General features: G+C 34.0%; 1 pseudogene; it reads right to left on the bottom strand.

The window, feature by feature from the left end:
- Positions 1-326: 326 nt before the first annotated feature.
- Positions 327-21830, bottom strand: part of LOC149158104 (xyloglucan endotransglucosylase protein 6-like) — a 38159-nt pseudogene continuing 16655 nt past the window's right edge.

Raw genomic sequence — 21830 nt, 5'->3', positions numbered from 1 at the left:
TACAAAATGATGAATGTCTCACTGCAGTTAAGGGATTTCCATCTACCATCCAAGCTGAGGGGAATGCATGCAATAACAAAGAAATTATCGCTCATATGATCAAGGGATATTGATGAGAGCTCAAGTTTAAAGAGGGAGTTTCATTCACACTCTACTGGAGGAGTGGGAAATCTCACTGAATCTTTGTAGTAATCATAAGTCATGTATTTCTCATGTACCCATTTTAGTTTCAGCCTCTGCTTTACATCAAGAGAAGTGTAAGCAGGGTGATCCCACCACGAAGAGCAGTTCGAGGAATACTAACAGGCATCAATGCTAAAATTTTTTTATGTGGAAATGAAAGGCGCGTGGCTCCAATCAGTCTTGACAATTCCACTTTGAGTAGCCCAATCGTCTGAGTTCCATATTGAGGAGTATACGCCCATGGGTTGAGTTTGAGGATATGGGACTCCTCTTTTCTCATTGTTGGAAAATATCCATACGAGCACATCATCCACAAAGAAACTGCTTCCATCCATCAAACAACTAGCTCATCAAACACTGTAATACATAGACTAACTAGGCATGGAAATTATGGTATATATACTCACACAATTTGTTGGTGATTCCAGAGAAAAAAATAGGAATGAAAGTCTGTAGTTGGGTCAAACCATAAGAAAAGGCATTGTTCTTTGTTGCCAACCCCCTTTGAATAAACGTTAGTCTACACAACGTACGGCTCCCTAGAAGTGTTCCCCAAAAATTCAAAGTCGAATTCGTCATGCTGATCGCCTTGGGAAGACATCTGCAATCACCAAGTATAAATTGAATCATTGATTAAACTTAATCAAGAAATGCAATATAATATGATCTAATGTATGGCAAATGACAGTTACATAGAATGCAGTAATAGTGCCAGCAGAGTCCCCAGGAACGAGCTTAATCTGCACATTCGCTTTTTCGAAGATGTATGTGCTCTTCGAAGCAAATCCTGCACCTGCAAACACAACAATCTTAATGAGACTTCAAATTAACAACCTGCCTCCTTCATATCCAACCAACATGACTCACCGTGAACGCGACCAACTACAATATGATAGTTGTGCAAAGGGAAAACAAAAATGTAGAGTGAGGAACAACCGTAACAGCCGTCGGGGTCGGTGCAACTGAACAAATCAATGAATAACCATAATCCAATCCTCTAATGTTTGATCGAATGACACAGAGTGATGATAAGTGTACATGAAGGGGAGTTGTTCCCAGAGGGAAATGCCTTACGACGTAATAAATTTATTCAAATTCAATTGTGTAAAATGTATTTTTAAATATATAAATAAATTTAAAAATGTATATGTATTTTTAAACATATTTAATATTCAGTATATATAAATTTAAAAATTCAAATTTATCATTTTTTAAATTTTTAAATAAATTTTATATTAATATAAATTTATCTTAAATTTTAATTTATCAAAGTTTGAGAGAAATCAAATCTTTTGAAGTGTAAAATTCCTTTCAAGTGGAAAATTGAAAAAATGTTTGCACCTCACACATCTCTATATTGAGCAAAAGTGTTTTAATAAATTTTGTTTTTCATCTTTTTATATAATTACACTAGTAGGTGTGTCTATTTCAGATAGTTCTTCCACAATTTTAATTTAATTTTTAATAATTATTAGGTGGATGGTAGAGATTTAACTTCCTTGGAATTATTGCCAAAATATTCATAGTAGTATTCAGTAGATCAAGGGTTAAGATTTATCTCCAAGTTAATTATAGTTATACTCTGTTTTTTGTTTGTTTGCTAGGTTATGTGAGTCTTGAGATAACTCACATGCCTAACCTATGGCTTGAGTAGCGATAACTCTGGGGCAACTATGCCATCAAAATCACCTAAGGATCGCAACAAGCATGGGCCACACTAGCCCTTAGTATGGCTGGATTTTTGCACACACACTAAGTGCCTTAACAGAGTGCCTTTTCACCATTTGTATCTATGCTCAATGGGCAGTTATACTCTTATAATTGAATTATATTAAATTAATTAATGAAAGAAATTTTGATATCAACACTTGTCATATTGGGCATATGGCATTGATAAGCCATGGTATTGTAACAAGATATATTTACAAGTTCACAATTTCGATGGTAAAGTGGGTGGTGAATCTCCATGGCTAAGAATATTGTTACATGTTTTTTAAAATGCATATATGTAACTCATATATAAATTCTTTTTAAAGTTAAAAATAATAATAAATTTAATATAAAGTTATAATTTAGTTATTTTTTTATCAAATTTTTGAATTTGGACAATGGGAGATGTATCACGAATAAGTATTTTTATGCTTATCATAGATTGATGTCTTTCAATTTTTACCAACCATAAAAATTATATAGCTAGGTTAGTATATACATTGTTTACATTGAAATATTTTACTCAATGTGGCCATTGAAATATTTTATCAATAACTAACATTGACTTTTTTTATAAATATTTTAAAAATGCAATTCATATTAGAATTAAATAAATTACACATCTTTCTCTTACAATCAAAACTGAAAATATAAGGGAAACAATTATTCCCAATTACATTCTTTTTATATAAATTTAGCAGAGTTATGGGATTGGAAAACAATTAAAGTGCTTTTTGGAATCCTAGTTTGTCTAGTGATATTATATGGGTGTGAATTGTGGGCTAGCAGCATCCCTGTTTCAAAATGGAAGCAAATTGAGAAAATCCAAGAACGTTTGATCATGAGCAAGTTTAAAATAAAAAGTTCAGTTTCTTATGAGATAATGTTGAGTGAAACAGGAGCAACTTTAAAATAAAAAGTTCGGTTTCTTATGAGATAATGTTGAATGAAACAAGAGCAACTCTCATCGAAGCAATTGCTATGGTGCATCTCATAAGGTACCTACAAAGAATTGAGCAAATGGGAGAAGCTAGATGGCCTAAAGTTATCTTCCATAAAGGAATGAGTCAAAGAAAGAAATAGTGGATGAGACAAAACAACAAATGGATGTAAAAATGGAATATTTACCTCCATGCATGTCCCACAAATAACAAGGATTTAAAGAGTTTTTTATGGAAAAGTTTCTTAAGCCTATATGGGGAAAAGAGTTGGGTAGAAAGAAAAAGTATTATGTTCAAGAATTCAACCCCACCTACGATCTCCAACAAAAAGAGTACATTGGAGCTAGCATTCCTGGAGAGCAAAGATTCTTATTACTCAATTAAGAACTAACTCGCATCAACTACGGTGTGAAACAAGTATGTGGAAAAGACCTAAATAAGCTTGGGAAGAATGTGTGTGTACTTTTTGCACAACATTTCATTTTGGAATGTGATGCTTTCAGAGACATTAGAGACAATACACACAACATTTCATTTTGGAATGTGATGCTTTTAGAGACATTAGAGACATTTACAACAATATGTTAACATCAGTTCCTTGACATTGCCTTTTCAGTGGGGGGACATTAGTTCCTTGGCATTGTCTTTTTAGTAAAGAGACTCTTAGAATGTTCAATCAACTCATCATTAATTTGAATAATAAAATGATTAATTGCAAAAGACAAAAAAATGATTAATTGCAAAAGACAAAAAGCAAAGAAACTAGTGATCTCATAGACTATATCTAATCTCTTAAACATTAGAATTTCAATTCATTTCTTTTAAAATTATATTATGACATTAAAATATTTTATTTCATTTAAAATTATATTATGACATTAAAATATTTTATTTATCACTAATTAATAGAATAAATTACAAATCTAGTTCATATTGAATTGTGATATGAAAATTATTTGTAAAAAGCAATTAAACCAATTTATTTTTTAATTTGTGAATATTATGTTGAAGGTAATATTATTATACACCATCTAGTTAGTTGAACGGTCGATCTGTTTGTTATGCGCAAGAGCCATGGAACCCACTTCGTTACAACAACCGCATCAACTAATCTACCGAGAATCACTTTGGCAGTTCCTTTTATCTTTTGTTTTAATTTTATGTAATAATTTACTAATCTACCGAGAATCACTTTGGCAGTTCCTTTTGTCTTTTGTTTTAATTTTATGTAATAATTTACTAAGGTACAATGCCTCGTAGCTGCAAAGTTGTCATTCATATATATATATCTATCTATCTCAGAACTCTTTAACCTTCCACGGTTTTTAGTAAAGGCGGTATGATATATATATGTGGTTGGGATTTTTTTATTTATTTATTTTTCCTATAAATTTTAGTGGATTTTATGATTTGCACTTTTAAGATAAATTAGTTTAAAGAGGAGAAAGTTTTGGTCAGGAAAAAAAATAGAACAATTGACATAATTTTGAAGAATTTTTATAAATTTATTGAAATCTGAGTTATAGCTATTAAATTTCAGAACTGTGGATGCTTTACGGGTTTTTGATGATGTTGAATCTATTTCCACCATAAAAAAATGATTCAAACACTCACACTGCTAAATTTGTTGAAATTTTTTTGGCAAATTCCAACAAAAAAAATTCACAATCCTAGCCAAATCACCACCTCGTTAAACAACCCCATAGGACGTTCCAAGTTTGGAAAATTTTAAAGATAATTTTTTTTACAAATTTAAGAATGTTCTAAATATATATTTTTAGTTTTGACAATCATACATACCAATGTTATAATAATATGATAATTATTGAACTAAGGCTTTTGTGATCCATATCAAGTTTTTGAGACATGTTTTGGGGGATAATCACATCAAAATTCATTTTTCGATGCGTTTTGAACCAGTAAGTATGGTTCATCGTCAGGACAAGATGAAGAACTAGACCATGGTAGCAAGTTAAATAGAGAGGTGTTTTGAACCAACAAGTTTGGTTCATCGTCGGGACAAGATGAAGAACAACCAGATCATGGCAGCAAGTTAAATAGAGAGACCGATGATTCAAACTAGATGAAGAACCAAATCATGGAAGCAAGTTAAATAGAGAGGCGTTTTGAACCAGCAAGTGTGGTTCAACGTCGGGACTAGATGAAGAACAACTAGATCATGGCAAAGTTAAATAGAGAGACCGATGATTCAAACGGCTAGAAAGGAACATCTAAGAAACGACTACTTTTGACCAAAAGAAACGGCTAGAATGGACTCCTTGAACCAGCAAGTGTGGTTCATCCTCAGGACAAGATGAAGAACTAGATCACTGCAACAAGTTAAATAGAGAGACCGATCATTCAAACGGCTAGAAAGAAACAATTACTTTTGACCAAAAGAAATGGGTACAATGGATTGGACCTTAGCTACATTTGACTAGAGCAAGAGTTAAGTGAAACTTTATTATTTGATAAATTAATTAAATAATTAGTTAATTTGTTAGATTTATTTATTTTATTTAAATCTATATCCTAATAAACAATTGTTAAGGGACCATTTATGATTTTTTATTATTGATGATGATGATGGTGGTTAACCTCCGCTGAGACCAAACAAAAATCTATCGGACCTAAATAAACAAATTATTTATTTTGATTTAAGATTTTATTCCTATGCTCAAAAATCTTGGAGAGAAGCCTCCCGAGCTCACTATAATTTTGACATTGTAAAAGGCTAGGAAGGTCAGTGTTGTAACAAAGATTGTGAAACTGAGATTATTTAAACTACATATAAACTTATACTACTATAAGATAAATTAAGATTAAAAATATAAATGCTCATTAATTAAATAATTAATGAGTTAATTATATATATATATATATATATATATATATATATATATATATATATATATATATATATGTGTGTGTATATATATATAATATCTTCATTTTAGAAAGAGATTCTTCAGCAAAAATCACATGGAAAATCATTTGTCGACGCGTTTCGAACCAACAAGTGTGGTTCATCATCAGGACAAGTTGAAGAAACAGATCCAGCTAAGCAAGTTAAATAGGCAGAGCAGAGACTCGTGACCAACGACTAATTTAAAAATAAATTTATATTAATATAATATAAACTAAGATAAATATAAATGTTTTTTATTAAATAATTAAATAATTTATAAATATTTTTTATTAATTAATTAAATAATTTCCATGATGAATTATTTAGATGAAATGGTCATAGATGAATGACTTATTTAACGCAGTTGAATCCCGAAAAATGATACCTAATATAGTGCACTGCAAAAACCCCAAATACTTAATTTCCATTACATTATTATTTCCTTAGCACATATATAATCCTTTTTGTTATGTTAAATTAATTTTATAAAATATAAATTTTTAATAATTAATTAATTAATTAGTTTATTTGTTTATCAAATTTATTTATTTTCATTTAAATATATAAACTAGCATCTTTATTAATGAAAGGATTCATGAGCACGCAGTGGACATCAAACATGGGAGGACCAAGTCTTTAGTCTTGGCTGAACATGCAGAGAAGACTAAACATCATATATGTATTGAAGAGACCCAGGTTATTGCTAAGCTTGCTCCTTTTCATCATCCTAAGTTTAGGAGAGCTATAAACTAGCCGCTTTATTAATGAGAGGATTCATGAGCAGGCAGTGGACATCAAACATGGGAGGACCAAGTTCAGTCTTTGCTAACACGCAAAGAACATCATATATGTATTGAAGAGGCCCAGGTTATTGCTAAGATTGCTCCTTTTCATCATCCTAAGTTTAGGGGAGCTATAGAAAGCAATCTCAACAGGGATGACGGCTAGAAGATTAACAGTTGTTGGATCCCTACCCTTTCCTCTTAGCCCCCCTATTTTTAACCTTCTTCATTCTTTTTATTGTTTTCTTTGTTGGTTTTTCTCCCTAGTCTTCTAGATGGTTTGAATTTCCCCTATGTTCCTTTTTCTTTTGATTTGTTGTTTTTATATTTTTGTTTGGTACCCATTACATTTATTTAATCATTATTTTATTAATATTATTAATATTTTTCTTATAAGTTTACTTATATTTTATTTAGTTTTAAATTAAAAATAAGAGGACAATATAACTTCCCTTATTATTTATTTATTAGGTTAAATTTCTTAGTTTAGGTTCTTAAATTTTTTACTTTTTATTTAGTTTTTACTAATCATGATAAATAAGTTTATATACGATCATAACTGAAAGTATTATAAGCATATAGAAACTAATTAACTAATTAATTGATTAACCTTTAGGTTTAATCCTTATATATCTCTAAGTAATCCTTATATATCCCTAAATAATTGTAGTAATTTATACATTTAAATAAAAATAAATTAATTTGATAAGCAAACTAATTAATTAATTAATTATTAAACATTTATATTTTTATTCTAGTATTATTATAAATTTATATTTTATTTAGTTTTAAATTAAAAAAGATAATACTTACATATGTATTTGAAAAAATAAACTTAGTAAACAATTTAATTAATTAATTATCTTATTAATAAACATTTATTTTATTCATTTTATAATATTTCCCTTAATAATATTAGTTTATAGGTAGGTTATTTAGATTAAAAAGACGATAATAAATTATTTATTAGGTATTAAAGTTCTTATTTTAGGTTCATAAAAAAATTTAGTTAATTACACGCTGATATATTTAGTTTATATAGATTTAATATGAAAATGAATAGATCTAACAAATTAACTAATTAATTAAACTTTCCCTTATCTTTTGGACCAATCAATTATAGCTGTTACTGAGTCAATTACTGAGTCAATTGTAGCGGGTTTTTGGGTCAATTACTGAGTCAATTGTAGCGGGTTTTTGGATAAAAAATAGTTGTTTTTTTAAATCGATCTCTCTATTTAACTTTTTGCCGTAAGAACCACACTTGTTGTCCTATCGACAAATGAATTTTGATGTAATTATCACCTAAATACTTTTTCAAAATCTTAATATAGATTTCAAAAACCTTAATTCAATAATATTTATATTATATAAAATTATTTACTTATAAATATTAATACATTATATTTTATTTTTTTCTAAATCATATACCATGTATTATTCCATTAAAATTTATATTTTATTTTTTCTAAATCATAAACCATGTATTAGGTCATTAAAATTGTAATATATAAACGATAAATTTTGATAGATTTATATTCTGAATTATTTAAATTTGTTTTTATATATAGATATTTATTTATGAACATTGATATATTATGTACTATTAAATAATGTATTAAATAATACATAATGGATTATTTAATTAAAATTTTTAATATAAATAAAATTTTTTAATTAAATTTTTTAATATAAATGGTTTGGATCTAAATGCTGGAGAAAAATGCTTTTGAGTTGTTACTTTGTTAATAATAGCAATAGTGAGAGTTTTGAAGCATTACGATATAAAAAATAGTAATAAAACTATATTTGGTATTAATATAAAATAATAAATTTCGTATATTAAGTAATTTCTGAATTATTTAAATTTGTTTTTATATAATATTTTTTATTATATATAAATATTTATTTATGAATATCAATATAGTATGTACCTTAAAATTTTTAATATAAATAGTTTGGATCTAAATGTTGAAGAAAAATGCTTTTGAGTTGTTACTTTGTTAGAAATAGGAATAGTGAGAGTTTTGAAGCATTACAGTATAAAAAATAGTAATAAAACTATATTTTATATTAATATAAAATAATTAATTTTATATATTAAATAATACATAAACTATAGATTTTGATAGATTTATATTTTGAATTATTTAAATTTGTTTTTATATAATATTTGTTATTATATATAAATATTTATTTACCAATATTAATATGTTATGTAATATTAAATCCTGTATAATGTATTATTAAATTAAATTTTTTAATATAAATAGTTTGGATCTAAATGTTGAAGAAAAATGATTTTGAGTTGTTACTCGTTAAGAATAGCAATAGCGAGAGTTTTGAAGCATTACCCTATTAAAAAAAAATAGTAATAAAACTATATTTTATATTAATATAAAATAATTAATTTGGTATATGAGAAATAAAATAATGCATTATTTAATTAAAATATATAATATTTTAAAAAATATAATTATAATTTTAATATACAAATCAATTTTAATGATATTATATGTTTTTAAACTTTTATTTAGGTTTGGGTATGTTTTAAAATTGTTTTTTTTAAGAGTTGGTTTTTTTGGATATAAGGAAACAAGGTAATATCCAAGAGTGAAAGGTATTGGACGATAGTGAAAGCTTGCCTCCCTTATATATGTGACATGGTTTTTCTTGAATAACAATGATAAAGCAAATGTCCATGAGTTTAACAATTGACTTATGATAAGTTTTCCCACCATTTGAAAAAAAATGTTCTTAAATTTACATTAATAATATTATAAAGTTTTGGTATATAAGTTTATATTTTATTTTTATTTTTTTTGTCTTTTTTGGCATATACATTAATTAGCCAAAAAAGTGGGTGTTTGAAAGAAGGAGGTTGTGTTTGATTCTATTGGTATAATAATCACTCTCTTTCTTTATGTTAATGATATTTTTTAATTTTTTGAGAAAGATCTTTTACAACCTTGGGAAGCTTAAAAATCCTTCAATATTACTTACCAAATATGGGTATGATTGTTAATATTGGCAAAACAAAAATCATAGCAATTAAATAAACAAGGATCACATATGATATTTCATATATGATAACATCTAGTAGGAATTTCCTTAAATATTTTTCAACTGATATCTACCACAAGTTTTATTCAAATTATAGTATTGAGAAAATGATATATGGAGTATGGAAAACTTATTGCTATTTTGAAAATAATTACAAGTCAATAGATTTTTGTATAGGGATAATTGGAAATCTTGTCACGTATGTTATTTTATGTGGATATAAGGTTTGAGGATGTAGATTTTTAGAGATTTAATGGAGCAAAATAGAACAAATTCAAAAGCAATTTATAGCTTACAATATTAACAATGAAGGAAACACATCCTATGTTATCATCAACGTCAAAACAATGTTCCATTTTTGAAAGCATGACTATGACTAGATATTGTATGCATAAGAAGATACTCAACAATATGGAGGATCAAAAGCTTCCTAAAATTTTGCTTTAAACTCAAGTCAAAATCACTACCTTTTGCTTAAGCCAAGAAAAATCCTAGTCTTGGTTAGAGCATTAGAGGATAAAAAAAGAGATCATTCTCCAAAACAAGGATATAATATTAAAATTATTATTGCTTCAAAATTTGAGGAGAAATTGTGGGAGTGATTAAAAATTAAAGGGAAAAAGGAAATTAAAATATTATAAAGATTTGATTAGTCAAAAATTTCAAAATATCTTTGTATTGACTAGTATAAAGAAGAAAACGAAGAAAAAAGAAGTACCACCTCAAATGTAAGTTATTTTCAAAACAAAATTTTAGTCTTATATTGAAGGAAGGCTTAATAAAAGAAATATTCATAAAACATACAAATTCATTTATTAAAATGTTCTCTCATACACTTATAAATTAGTAAAATTCGTTTAAAATATTCACTTCGACCCTTTTAAATCTTTATAATTAATGTTTAAAGATAAGATTTCTCGTGGAATAGTTATATTTTTCAATAAAATAAAACCCATTCAAATTTGGGGTTGGGGATTTGGAGGTTTTCTTTGGATTTGTGATGTTTAGATAGTTGGAAATATTTTTCTAATTTTAAATTTATTATGAAATAAAATCGATATCCAATGCAAAATATATGAATACTTTGTAATATTATATTTATCAAAAAAAGTATAAGATGGTGGTTCTTTAAAAATTAAATAGTGATGTTTAGATAATTGGAAAGATTTCGCTAATTTTAAGGCTACTAAGAAATAAAATTGATATGCAATACAAAACATATGGATAACTTTGTGATATTATATTTATCAAAAAAGTATAAAATGGTAATTACTTAAAAATTAGATCTTCATAATAGACCTTCATAATTAACTTTTTAAGTCTTAAATTTACTTAAAAATAAATATAACATTGTTAGGTTTCACAAGGGAGATATTAACCATAGATGGTCTCATGTGAATATGAATATGGAATAATATGCTTTAATGAGATAAGTAAAATTTTTAATTAAAACCAATCCAAATAATGGCCTATAAAATTTCATTTTCAATTATCTCTATGTTGTGGATTTATGAGATAAAAGAGAAAAAAATGGTACCCCTGGGTTAGTTAGGTGACTTTTATTTGTCACTGGGCTTAAAAAATATATTCACTAACATTCACTTCTGCAAAAATAAAATCTCGCTCTCTAAACCTTACACTATATGTTTTCTTGCTTTTGTGACTTGGCCACCTTATATACAACAATATATTAAAATTAAAGGGGAGACAAGTGAGTCCCGAATTTCATCATTCTGACACTATGGTTTACGGTGGTCCCTAATGGTTTTGAAAACGTGGGGGTCCAGCTTGCGTTGATCTTTTGTGACAGTTTTTGGCAAAACCATTGAACGAGGACCCTTTTCGTTAACTCTAAGAGGGGCAGGTTCTATCATTCCATGGGATATGGGCTTGTTCAGTTGCATGAGCTTTATGTCAACTCCACCAACGTATCAGAAATGAGATGCTCGACCATCATATTTCCTTGAGATTTAAATGCATGACGTTTTTTTATTGACTTTAATGTAATTTATTCTTCATTTCAATTCAATAACAAAAAATTATGAACATTTGTGTACAGAATTACTCAAAACAATTTATATATTATTTATCAAGACTAAAATATAAATCACATAAATAGTGTCCGTGAAATCCAACAATTTCTAAATTGAGAGATTATTATTGAAAAAATATCTCAACCACTCAACAAACCTATTCTAGTTATATACAAATGTAGGCATTATTCCATGTCCCCCCTTTAATGCTTACATTTATATCATTAGAAAAATTAATACAGAGAACACAAATTACAATTCACATGCAAGTCACATCAGTGTTACTGGTCTTCATCAACACTCACATCCACTCTAGAATATTGCAAACATCATTCTTTCTTCATCACCACTTTTTCAAGTTGTCACTTGAACTCCATTTAAAACATGCTTTCCTTTGACCATGATCCAAGGGATCAGTTTAGTGTTCAAACTTCAAAGTGTTTAAAAATGCTCAAAACCTGTACAACTACGTAGATCTCGGTGACCTGAATCCAACACAACTCGTTTCACTCAATATCGATATCGTATGCTCCCGATATCATGTTCTGAGCGAATTGCCAAACAACTAAAATTTTTGTAATTGAATTGCAAGTACGCCCAGTCAACAGTGCGTATGCTGACTAGGTAAGTGACTGTGTAGAATTCAGGCCAATTGTTTGTTGACAAGTGTCTCTTGTTTATTAGTTCATGAATGACACAATTTCATTGGTTGTGGGTTCATTGAAGTGGACCAATGGCTGGCTACCATGTGGCCTCTTGTTGGTGTGTAAAAATTTGTTAAGGGACTGAGTCAAGCTTCCCACCAGGTTTGAACCTATGACCAAGAAAAAATCACCACAGGCCTTCACCAACACACCACTGCATGTTTCTTAATAGGTATAGTCCACCACTTTTATTTAAAGTTCAACGTATTCAACATTGGAGGTTGGGGCCAGGGTTAAACCCCAACCCTAGTCCTCGTGCCCTCAGAACCAAGGGGTGGGACCAAGGGCCAAGGATTAGCCCTAGTCCCTTTGTCATAGCCCATAAACATATGCACCGAGTAGAAACCGTAGGTAGAGTTTTGTAAAGGGGCTAGCCCCGGGGTCACATGACCCAACATACCACCAGGCGAGCAGAGGAGCAGAGGGAGGCCAGCCTCGGCCCACATGACCTACTATATGACTGATCCAATTGGATATTTGTGGCCACCCACCTATTCCACCTAGACCCCCTAGTCACTTTCATCTGTCTCCTTGTTCATTTAATCATTTACTATTTTTAGCAGTGTTTCAGGTCCTGAACTTCCAGAGCAGTTTTGTCCCCCTAAATTACGTTTTTTTTGGGTCCGCGACAAACCCACAACCACAGGCAGGAGCCTACGGAGAAACTTGTAGTACTCAGAGAGACCTTTCAAACAAGGTATTGTACGCACCAAACAAAGATAATATGACCAACTTACGACCCCGAGAAGTTGGCTTCCCAACTAACCCCAACGGGGCCCACAAATTCTTGGTGTTACATCTCCTTGGGTTAGGGTTTTGGTTGTTTAAGTTTTTCTCATGTTTTCCAATAATAAATAGGCCCTTGAGCCTCATTGTAACACAGTTCAGAGGCATGTAGTTGCCACATCTCTTCTCAGAGATAAGCTACCATCATCCGAGCTATCTTATTTCCATTTTGTTTGTAAGCGTAGTTCAATATTTTTCTATTAATGAAATGAAGTGTTTTTCTGTTGCATCTCTATATTTATGATTATATTTGTAAGTTGTTGCATTCCTATTTAAGTTCGAATCAATGGTATCAGAGCAATTTGCTCTTTGTCTATTTTTCTTTGCATGTCCCCAACGAGGTCAGGGTATAAGGAGTTAGGGCTTGATCTAGTTGAACCATTGCAAGATCAGCCTCGCAAAACCTGATGACCTCCAATGGCAGAAGAAAAGAAAGACGAGGGATGTAGATTTTAACCTCGTACAAAAATTACCTGCATACGAATTCTAAAAATAGAAAATAAACAATGGCGAGAGCATAACACATAAAACAAATATACACAGAGATTTTCCTTTGGATCCCAAAACTGGGACTACCAGATTTATTTTTCATTATGTTCCTTTCAATGTTACAATACATATGTATACATGCCGAAGCATCCATAAACCCCAATCCATTAACCTTGGATTAGAACATAATCGTAGTTCCCTTGACTGGATCTACAAAATACCATGGACGGAAAACCATCGCACCAAAAAACATGTGCGAAAACTATAGGTAGGTCCGCCCACCTAATATAGGGTCCAAAAAAAAATAAAAAATCTCGGGGCGCTGCCCCAGACCCTGTAGAGGGGGCCTATTGCCTCCCTCAAACCCTTCGTGGAAAGAATATAACACAACCCAAGAATCTCCCACTTGTTGTTTTCTTTCCATAGGGGGCCATAGGAGAGCTTAGTTATTTATCCAGCCCTGCAATGCCCATTGTTTCTCTACACCAAGAGAACTTCTCAGAGCTCACAGATTTTATCAATTCATCTGCAGTATTCTTCAAAGTGTCCACCTTTACCAGCAACACCTTTTTGTCTTCTATCATATCCCTCACAAAGTGATACTGAACATCAATGTGTTGTGTCTTTGAATGGTAAGCAGGGTTCTTCGCCAAGAAAATTGCACTTTGGCTATCACAGCCTATCCTTATAGCTCCCTCTACTAACCCCATACTTGAACACATCTCTGCAATCAAACTACTTCCTTGCTTGCATGAGTGGCTACCATGTATTCTACCTCTGTAGTTCATAGTGCCACTACAGATTGTTTCTTACTCATCCAACTGACTGCACCACCAAATAGGTTAAACACATACCCACTTGTAGATCTTCTCTAATCCAAATCTCCAGCCCAGTCTGCATCAACAACGTCATGGATATCCAAAACTCTGTCCAATCTTAGTCTTCCTTAGTAGCACAAACCATAATCACTAGTGCCACGTAAATACCTAAAAACCCACTTCACTGTTGTGCAATGCTCCTTCCTTGGTTTTGACATAAACCTGCTCAATACTTCCACTACATGTGCAATGTCTGGTCTAGTACATACCATCGCATACATCAGGTTACCGACTACACTTGCATATGGAACACGGGACATGTCCTCTTTCTCTTCTTGTGCCTTGGGACACTGTTCAACAAATAAATTTACACCTACAGGAATATGAACCTTCATCGGTTTACTATCCTGCATATTAAACCTCTGCAGTATTGTCTCGACATACTTCCTCTAGTTTAACTAGAGCTTCCTCTTTGCCTGATCTCTTTTAATTTCCATGCCCAAAATATAGTTTGCAACACCAAGATCTTTCATCAAAGTTGGAGGAAAATTGGGTCTTCAAATCCTGGATAATTTCTTTGTTATTTCCAACCAGCAACATATCATCCACATACAAGACCAGATAAATAACACTGTCACCAATTAATTTAAAATACACACAATGATCTGCTTTTCTTCTGGTGAAGCCAAGTCCCCGTATAAATGTATCAAATTTCTGATACCACATCCTTGGTCACTGTTTTAACCCATACAGAGACTTTTTTAACTTGCATACTAGTTCTTTTTTACCCTTCACCGCAAAGCGTTCAGGTTGCTTCATGTAGATCTCTTCTTCCAGATCGCCATGAAGAAAGTTTGTCTTCACATCTATCTGTTCTACCTCAAAATCAAAAGCAGCAACAACAAATAAAAAGTAATCTAATAGAAGCTACCTTGGCAAAAGGAGAAAAAATATCATCAAAATCAATTCCCGGCACATGGGAATAACCTTTTGCTACCAATTAATCTTTGTATTTCTCCACCTTTCCTTCATTCTTCTTCTTCTTGAACACCCATTTGTTGCCAATGGGTTTCCTTCTAGCCGATAACTCCACTAGATCCCAAGCCTCATTTTTGTGCAAAGATGTCATTTAATCAACCATGGCCTCTTTCCAGAGTTTTCCATCTTTTGAATCTACTGCTTCCTTCACAGTTCTGGGATCATCATCAGTAGTAGATAAAGAAAAATTTGAACATAAATCAGATGGACTATACCTCTCTGCTTGCCTTCTTTCTTGAACTGATCTTCTTACAACCAGAGTTTGTGGCTCTTCATCTTCTGATTCCTCTTCTGATATAGAGTATGATTCTTCCTCCTTAAGCTCAAACTCTATCTTCTCAGGTTCCTTTGGTTGGACTTCATGTTTAATAACATCTTTCACCTATCTGAACATCACATCTCGACTATACACAACCTTCCTTGTTACTGGGTTCCAAAGCTTATAACCCTTTAAACCATGCTTATACCCAATAAAGATGCACTTTTCAGATTTACTATCCAACTTTGTTCTTTTCTCCTTTGGAACATGTACATATGCATCACATCCAAATACCCTTAGATGTGAAAGAGAAGGTTTCTTACTAGTCCATACCTCTTGTGGAGTCTTATCCTCCAACGCTGATGAAGGTGATCTGTTGACCAGGTAACATGCAATCTCCATCGCCTCTGCGCAGAATTTCTGTCCTAACTCGGCACCACTGAGTATGCTTCTTGCCCTTTCCATCAACATCTTTTTCATTCTTTCTGTAACTCCATTTTGTTGAGGTGTGTATGGATTAGTCTTTTGTTGTGCTATACCACACTTCTTACAAAATTCTTCAAATTCCTTCTTGCAAAACTCTCCACCATTATCTGTCCTCAACACCTTTATCTTCTTCTCTGTCTAGTTTTCCACCAGTGCCCTAAATTCTTTAAACTTGTCAAAGACTTCAGATTTCTTCTTGAGGAAATATATTCATGTATTACTTGAGAAGTCATTTATAAATGATACATATTACAAAAACTTACCCAGTGATGGAACCTTCACAGGTCCAAACACATCACTCTACACAAGCTCTAATATTTGTTTCGCCCCCTTACCACCAGAGGGGAAACTCACTTGATTCTGCTTCCCATTTACACAATTTTCACAGAAATCAAAATCCATAGAGCTATTAGTCATACCTTCTAGCATACCTTTACCATGAAGTATTCGAAGACCCTTCTCTCCAATATGTCCAAGCCTTTGATGCCATAGCATGGTCTTTTCTCCAGAGACAGCTAGATTTTCTGCTCCACTTTCAGGAACCACATAACTGTTGCACCCATCAACAACAGTGCTACCTTGTAGCTTGTACAGAGTTCCAATCCGAACTCCCCGCATCAATACCAGTGCTCCCAGAACCTTCTTGCATGTATCCTTATCAAACACTATTTTTACACCTACATCATCCAGCTTGCTTACAAAAATCAGATTTCTGGCCAATGCAGGAATATACAGAACACTCGAAACCCGAAAGTGTTCTAATCTTTCCACCTTGCAACTTCAACTTTACTTTTCCACGACCAATGATTCTAGCGTTTCTATCATCCCCCAAGAAGACATCACTACCACCATATTTCTCATACTCGCAGAACCACTCTCTATGGGGAGTGAAGTGAAAGGATGCACCTGAGTCAATCAACCACGACTCATGATCTACATGTGTACTTGAATAAGAAGCCAAGTACACATCCCCACCTTCATATGAGGTGGTTTTCGCCTCTACAGAAGGAGCATCATCAGTTCCCTTTCCTTTCTCAGGAGCTTTAGATTTACAGTCCCTTTTGTAGTGCCCTTCCTTTCCGCATTTCCAGCACACCTTTACAAGGTTTTCTGGAGATTTAGATCTCCCTCTAGATTTAGATCTCCCACTCGATTACTTATTTTTATTTCTGTTCTGGGACCGTCTTCGTATAGACAAGGCATCACCATTCTGGCTCTCCATATTTTTTTGTCTCATCTCCTCCATTAGCAAGGATGCGACTATTTTATCAAACTGGAAGGAAGTTGCATTGCTACCTATTGCAACAACCAGACTATCCCATGAATCTGGGAGAGAACACAACAAACTGATGCACTTATCTTCATCTGAAATTTTAATATAAACAGATAACAACTGGCTTACCATGTGTTCAGATGCTCTTTCACTGAGTCTCCATCTTTCATCCTCAGGTTATACAACATTTTCCATAGGAACAATTTATTCACCAGAGACTTAGATTGGTACAAAGTCCCTAACTTGTCCAAAAAAGCCTTCACCATAGCTTCCCCTGATACATTCAACAATACTGAATTTGAGACACACAATCGTATTGTGCTTTTTGCCTTCCGATCTAACTTCTTCCATTCTTCATCGGGCACTCTTGTTGGTTTAGTACCCGGATCTACTATGATCCATTGATCTTTATCCACCAACAAATCCTCCATCTTGAGTTTCCACAACTCAAAACTCTGACCATTAAATTCCTCGATCTCTATCTTTCCATTGCTCGCCATCTTCTTTCACCACCATAATTGATCGCGCAGATCTCCCACTAAACAGGGTCTACCAAAGGCTCGAGAAAACCCCTCAGCAACAAAGGCGTCCCCTTGAAGTCAAAAAAACTCCGATACCAAATGTAGATTTTAACCCCATACAGAAATTACCTGCATACGAATTCTAAAACAAAAAAATAAACAATGGCAAGAACATAACACATAAAACAAATATACACAGAGATTTCCCCTAGATCCCAAAACCGGGACTACCAGATTGATTTTTCATTATGTTCCTTTCAATGTTACAATACATATATATAAATGCCGACGCATCCATATACCACAACCAATAACCCTGGATTAGAAAATTAACCATAGTTCCCTTGACCGGATCTACAAAATACCATGGACCTAAAACCATTGCACCCAAAACCATGTGCGAAAACCATGCACAAAACCATAGGTAGGTCCTCCCACCAAATATAGGGTCCAAAAAAAAAAATCATGGGGCATTGCCCCGGACCCCATAGAGGGGGCTACTACCCCCCTCAAATGCCCCGTACAGGGGAGCCTGCCATGGAAAGAATATAACACAACCCAACAAGGGGGCAGGAAATCCTTTCAAAATGTTGCTCGAGGAAGCCCTTGAGTGATAGAGAAATGCGATGATGGATAAATTTGCGCAGATCCATCAACGACCCACATGTGATGCATCTTCATCCAGCAACCACTCTGGAGCCGCCACTCCTTTTAAGGTACAAGTTAACTTCTATATTCCTAGATTCAAAGCCTTGATAGATGTAGACATTGTAGATAAACGATTAAATCTATTGGAAGGATATTTTTCAGTTCATGACTTTTCCAATTGGGAAAATATTACTTTTGCACTTCTTAAAGCCGCCCCACACGTCAAGGATTGGTGGGAAACGTACCGTGAACAAAAGGACGATAGTGAACCCTCATTGTTCTAAGCCACACCCACTTGGAATTCTTTCCGAGATGCCATCAAGGAACAATATTACCCTGTCGGGAGCTATGAAGACAAACACATAAAGTAGACCACGCTACGACAGGGAAGGGACCAAGATGTGTCAGAGTTCACAAATACTTTCCATACCCTTCGCACGAAGCTGGGTATCAAGGATACTGGGCGGAATTTGGGGCTCAAGTACCGCGACTGTCTACATAAGTACAACTAGGATGAGATGGAGTTCTTAGACATTTCCTCGCTCGACACGACATATCGCCACACTGTCAAGATTGAGCAGAAGTTTAAACAAAAGAAGCATGAGTTTGGATCTGCGAATCCAAAGCAAGGAAAAGGCGCCCCGAAACCACATAACAAAGGACCAAACCAAGGCGGTGCTACCCAAGACAACCTGCCAAAGCCACAAACAAAGAACAACACCTTGAAGACGAAGAAGGACATGGGAAAATGGTGTGAGTTCCATGAGAGCTCCAGTCACAATACAAGTGAATGTTGGGCCAAGAAGTCACTGGTGGCCGAATTGAATGATTCCGAATCAGATGCAGGTTCTGAATCTGAATCAGAACCCGATAAGGGAATTGACAAAGGGAAGCAAATCATTGATGTAGAGCCGAGTACCACCATGGCCACCACCAAGATCCAGAAAATTGAGCTTGAATATCCAGAGGAGGGGGAATGCCTCTTCCACTCAGAGATGTGGGTGAAGGGTTCTCCATTGCAGTTCATTGTCAGTAGCGGGAGCCAAAAGAACCTCATTTCAGCAGAGATCGTGAAGCGGCTAGGCCTAAAGACTATAGCACATCCACAGTTGTACACCATCGGGTGGCTTCACCAAGGAAAAGATCTTCATGTCATCCAGTAGTGCCGCCTTCCCTAGAGCATCAAGCCCTTCACGGATGAGGTACTGTGTGACATTGCTCCTCTTGAAGTTTGTGATGTATTGTGAGGAAAACATACTTATGGAAGCGACATGTTGTATATGAGTCTAGACCTCGCTTTGTGATTATTACTTTGGCTAATAAGTTGTACAAGTTACTAGAGGTAGCCTCGCCTACCGCGATCTCTTTGATCATTGCAAAGCAATGCAATAAGATCATTTCTTAGACCAGGAAATTTGTTTTCCTTATGATTCGCCCCAAGGGCAAGAAGAAACTTGTGGCCACAACTTCCAAGCAGGTCTCCTCTGCACAACAACAACAAATGGACAGGGTCGTGGAGGAGTACAAGGATTTTTTTCGCCTCACCCATCAAGCACTCCATCGATCTGACCCTGGGCATGTCGTTGCCCAATGGACCGGTCTATTGACGCTCTATTTTGGAGAACGATGAGATCAAGAGGTAGATTCAGGAAATATTGCAGAAAGGGCACATCAGGCCAATCTCATCACCTTGTGGGAACTCGATTATATTGTTCCAGAAGAAGGATGGGACCTGGAGGCTCTGTATTGACTATTGGGCACTGAACAAGATCACTGTGAATAATAGGTACCCAATCCTGCAAATTGATGACCTGCTGGACCAGCTCAAGGGGGGGAAATATTTCAGCAAGATTGACATGAAGTCAGATTATCACCAGGTGCCTATCAAACCCTCCAATGTGTAGAAGATTGCCTTCAAATCCAAGGAGGGCCTTTTCAAATGGTTGGTCATGCTGTTCGGATTGACGAACACCCTTGCAACATTCACGAGACTGATGGACGACACCTTGTGACCCTTCACCAATGCATCCATGTGGTGTATTTAGATGACATCTTGATCTTTAGACTGAATTGGGAAGAGCACCTCCACCATATTCGACAGGTCCTTCGAACCCTGCGCCAACACAAGATGTGTGCTAAATTGGAGAAATGCACCTTTGGCCTGACCTAAGTTCAATATATGGGGTATATCATTGATTAACAGGGTGTACATGTGGACCCATCTAAGATAAAAGTCATTCAGATTGGCCAACCCCAACCATTCTAACAGAGCTCCATAGCTTTTTGGGTCTTGCCAATTTCTACGGTAGGTTTGTGTTGGGGTTCTCTCATATCACTTGGCCTTTAAGTCAAGTCACCAAGGGTGGAGCGAAAGAAAAGTTCTTTTGGTCGGAAACCCAACAACAAGCATTATCTGAGTTGAAGAATCACCTTTGTTTTGCACTAGTGCTCACATTACCAGACTTACAACAACCATTTGAGATTGAGATAAATGCCTCCGACTATGCTATTGGTGTGGTTCTTACTCAGCATGGGCATCAAGTGGTTTACCACAGTGATACACTTTCAGACACAGTGCGAAAGTACCCCACTTACGATAAAGAAATCTATTCCATTGTGTAGGCCTTTCGTCAATGGAAGCATTACATTATGGGGAAGGAAATGGTCATCCACATAGACCACCGACCTCTATAGTTCATACAAACACAAGGGAAGTTGAAGAACGATCGCCATCAGAAATGGTCCACCTATTTTCAACAGTTCCATTTGAACATTAAGTATAAGAAGGAAAACACCAATAATGTTGTTGATTGCCTCAGTTGACCACCGGTCATGGCACTAATCACTGTGCTCGACTCCTGTGAGCATGAGACATCGGGATGGTTGCATCTTTACAAGAGCGATCCAGAATGCGACAGCATATACCAGACACTCCTGGAAGGGAAGCAAGTTCCAAATTTTAACCTTCAGGTTGCATTGCTATGCCACTTGGGACACATTTATGTTCCTTCAAGTGAGCTTGACAAGATGATTTGGGAGGTGCACTACAGTCGGGTCGCTAAACATTTTAGAGTAGAGAAAATAATGGCGGTATTGCAGAAGTATTTTTATTAGCTGAAACTTCATCAGGATGTTGGGAAGTACATTAGATCCACTGCACGTGTCATTGCCAAACCAACCATCAAGAA

The sequence above is a fragment of the Pinus tabuliformis genome, chromosome 5_2 (genome assembly GCF_031772625.1).
Source record: "Pinus tabuliformis cultivar Carrire ecotype Pingquan chromosome 5_2, CPIR1, whole genome shotgun sequence".
NCBI classification, from domain to species: Eukaryota; Viridiplantae; Streptophyta; class Pinopsida; order Pinales; family Pinaceae; genus Pinus; species Pinus tabuliformis.
Note: the sequence above shows the minus strand (reverse complement) of the source record. Positions and strands in the feature narration are given on the sequence as shown.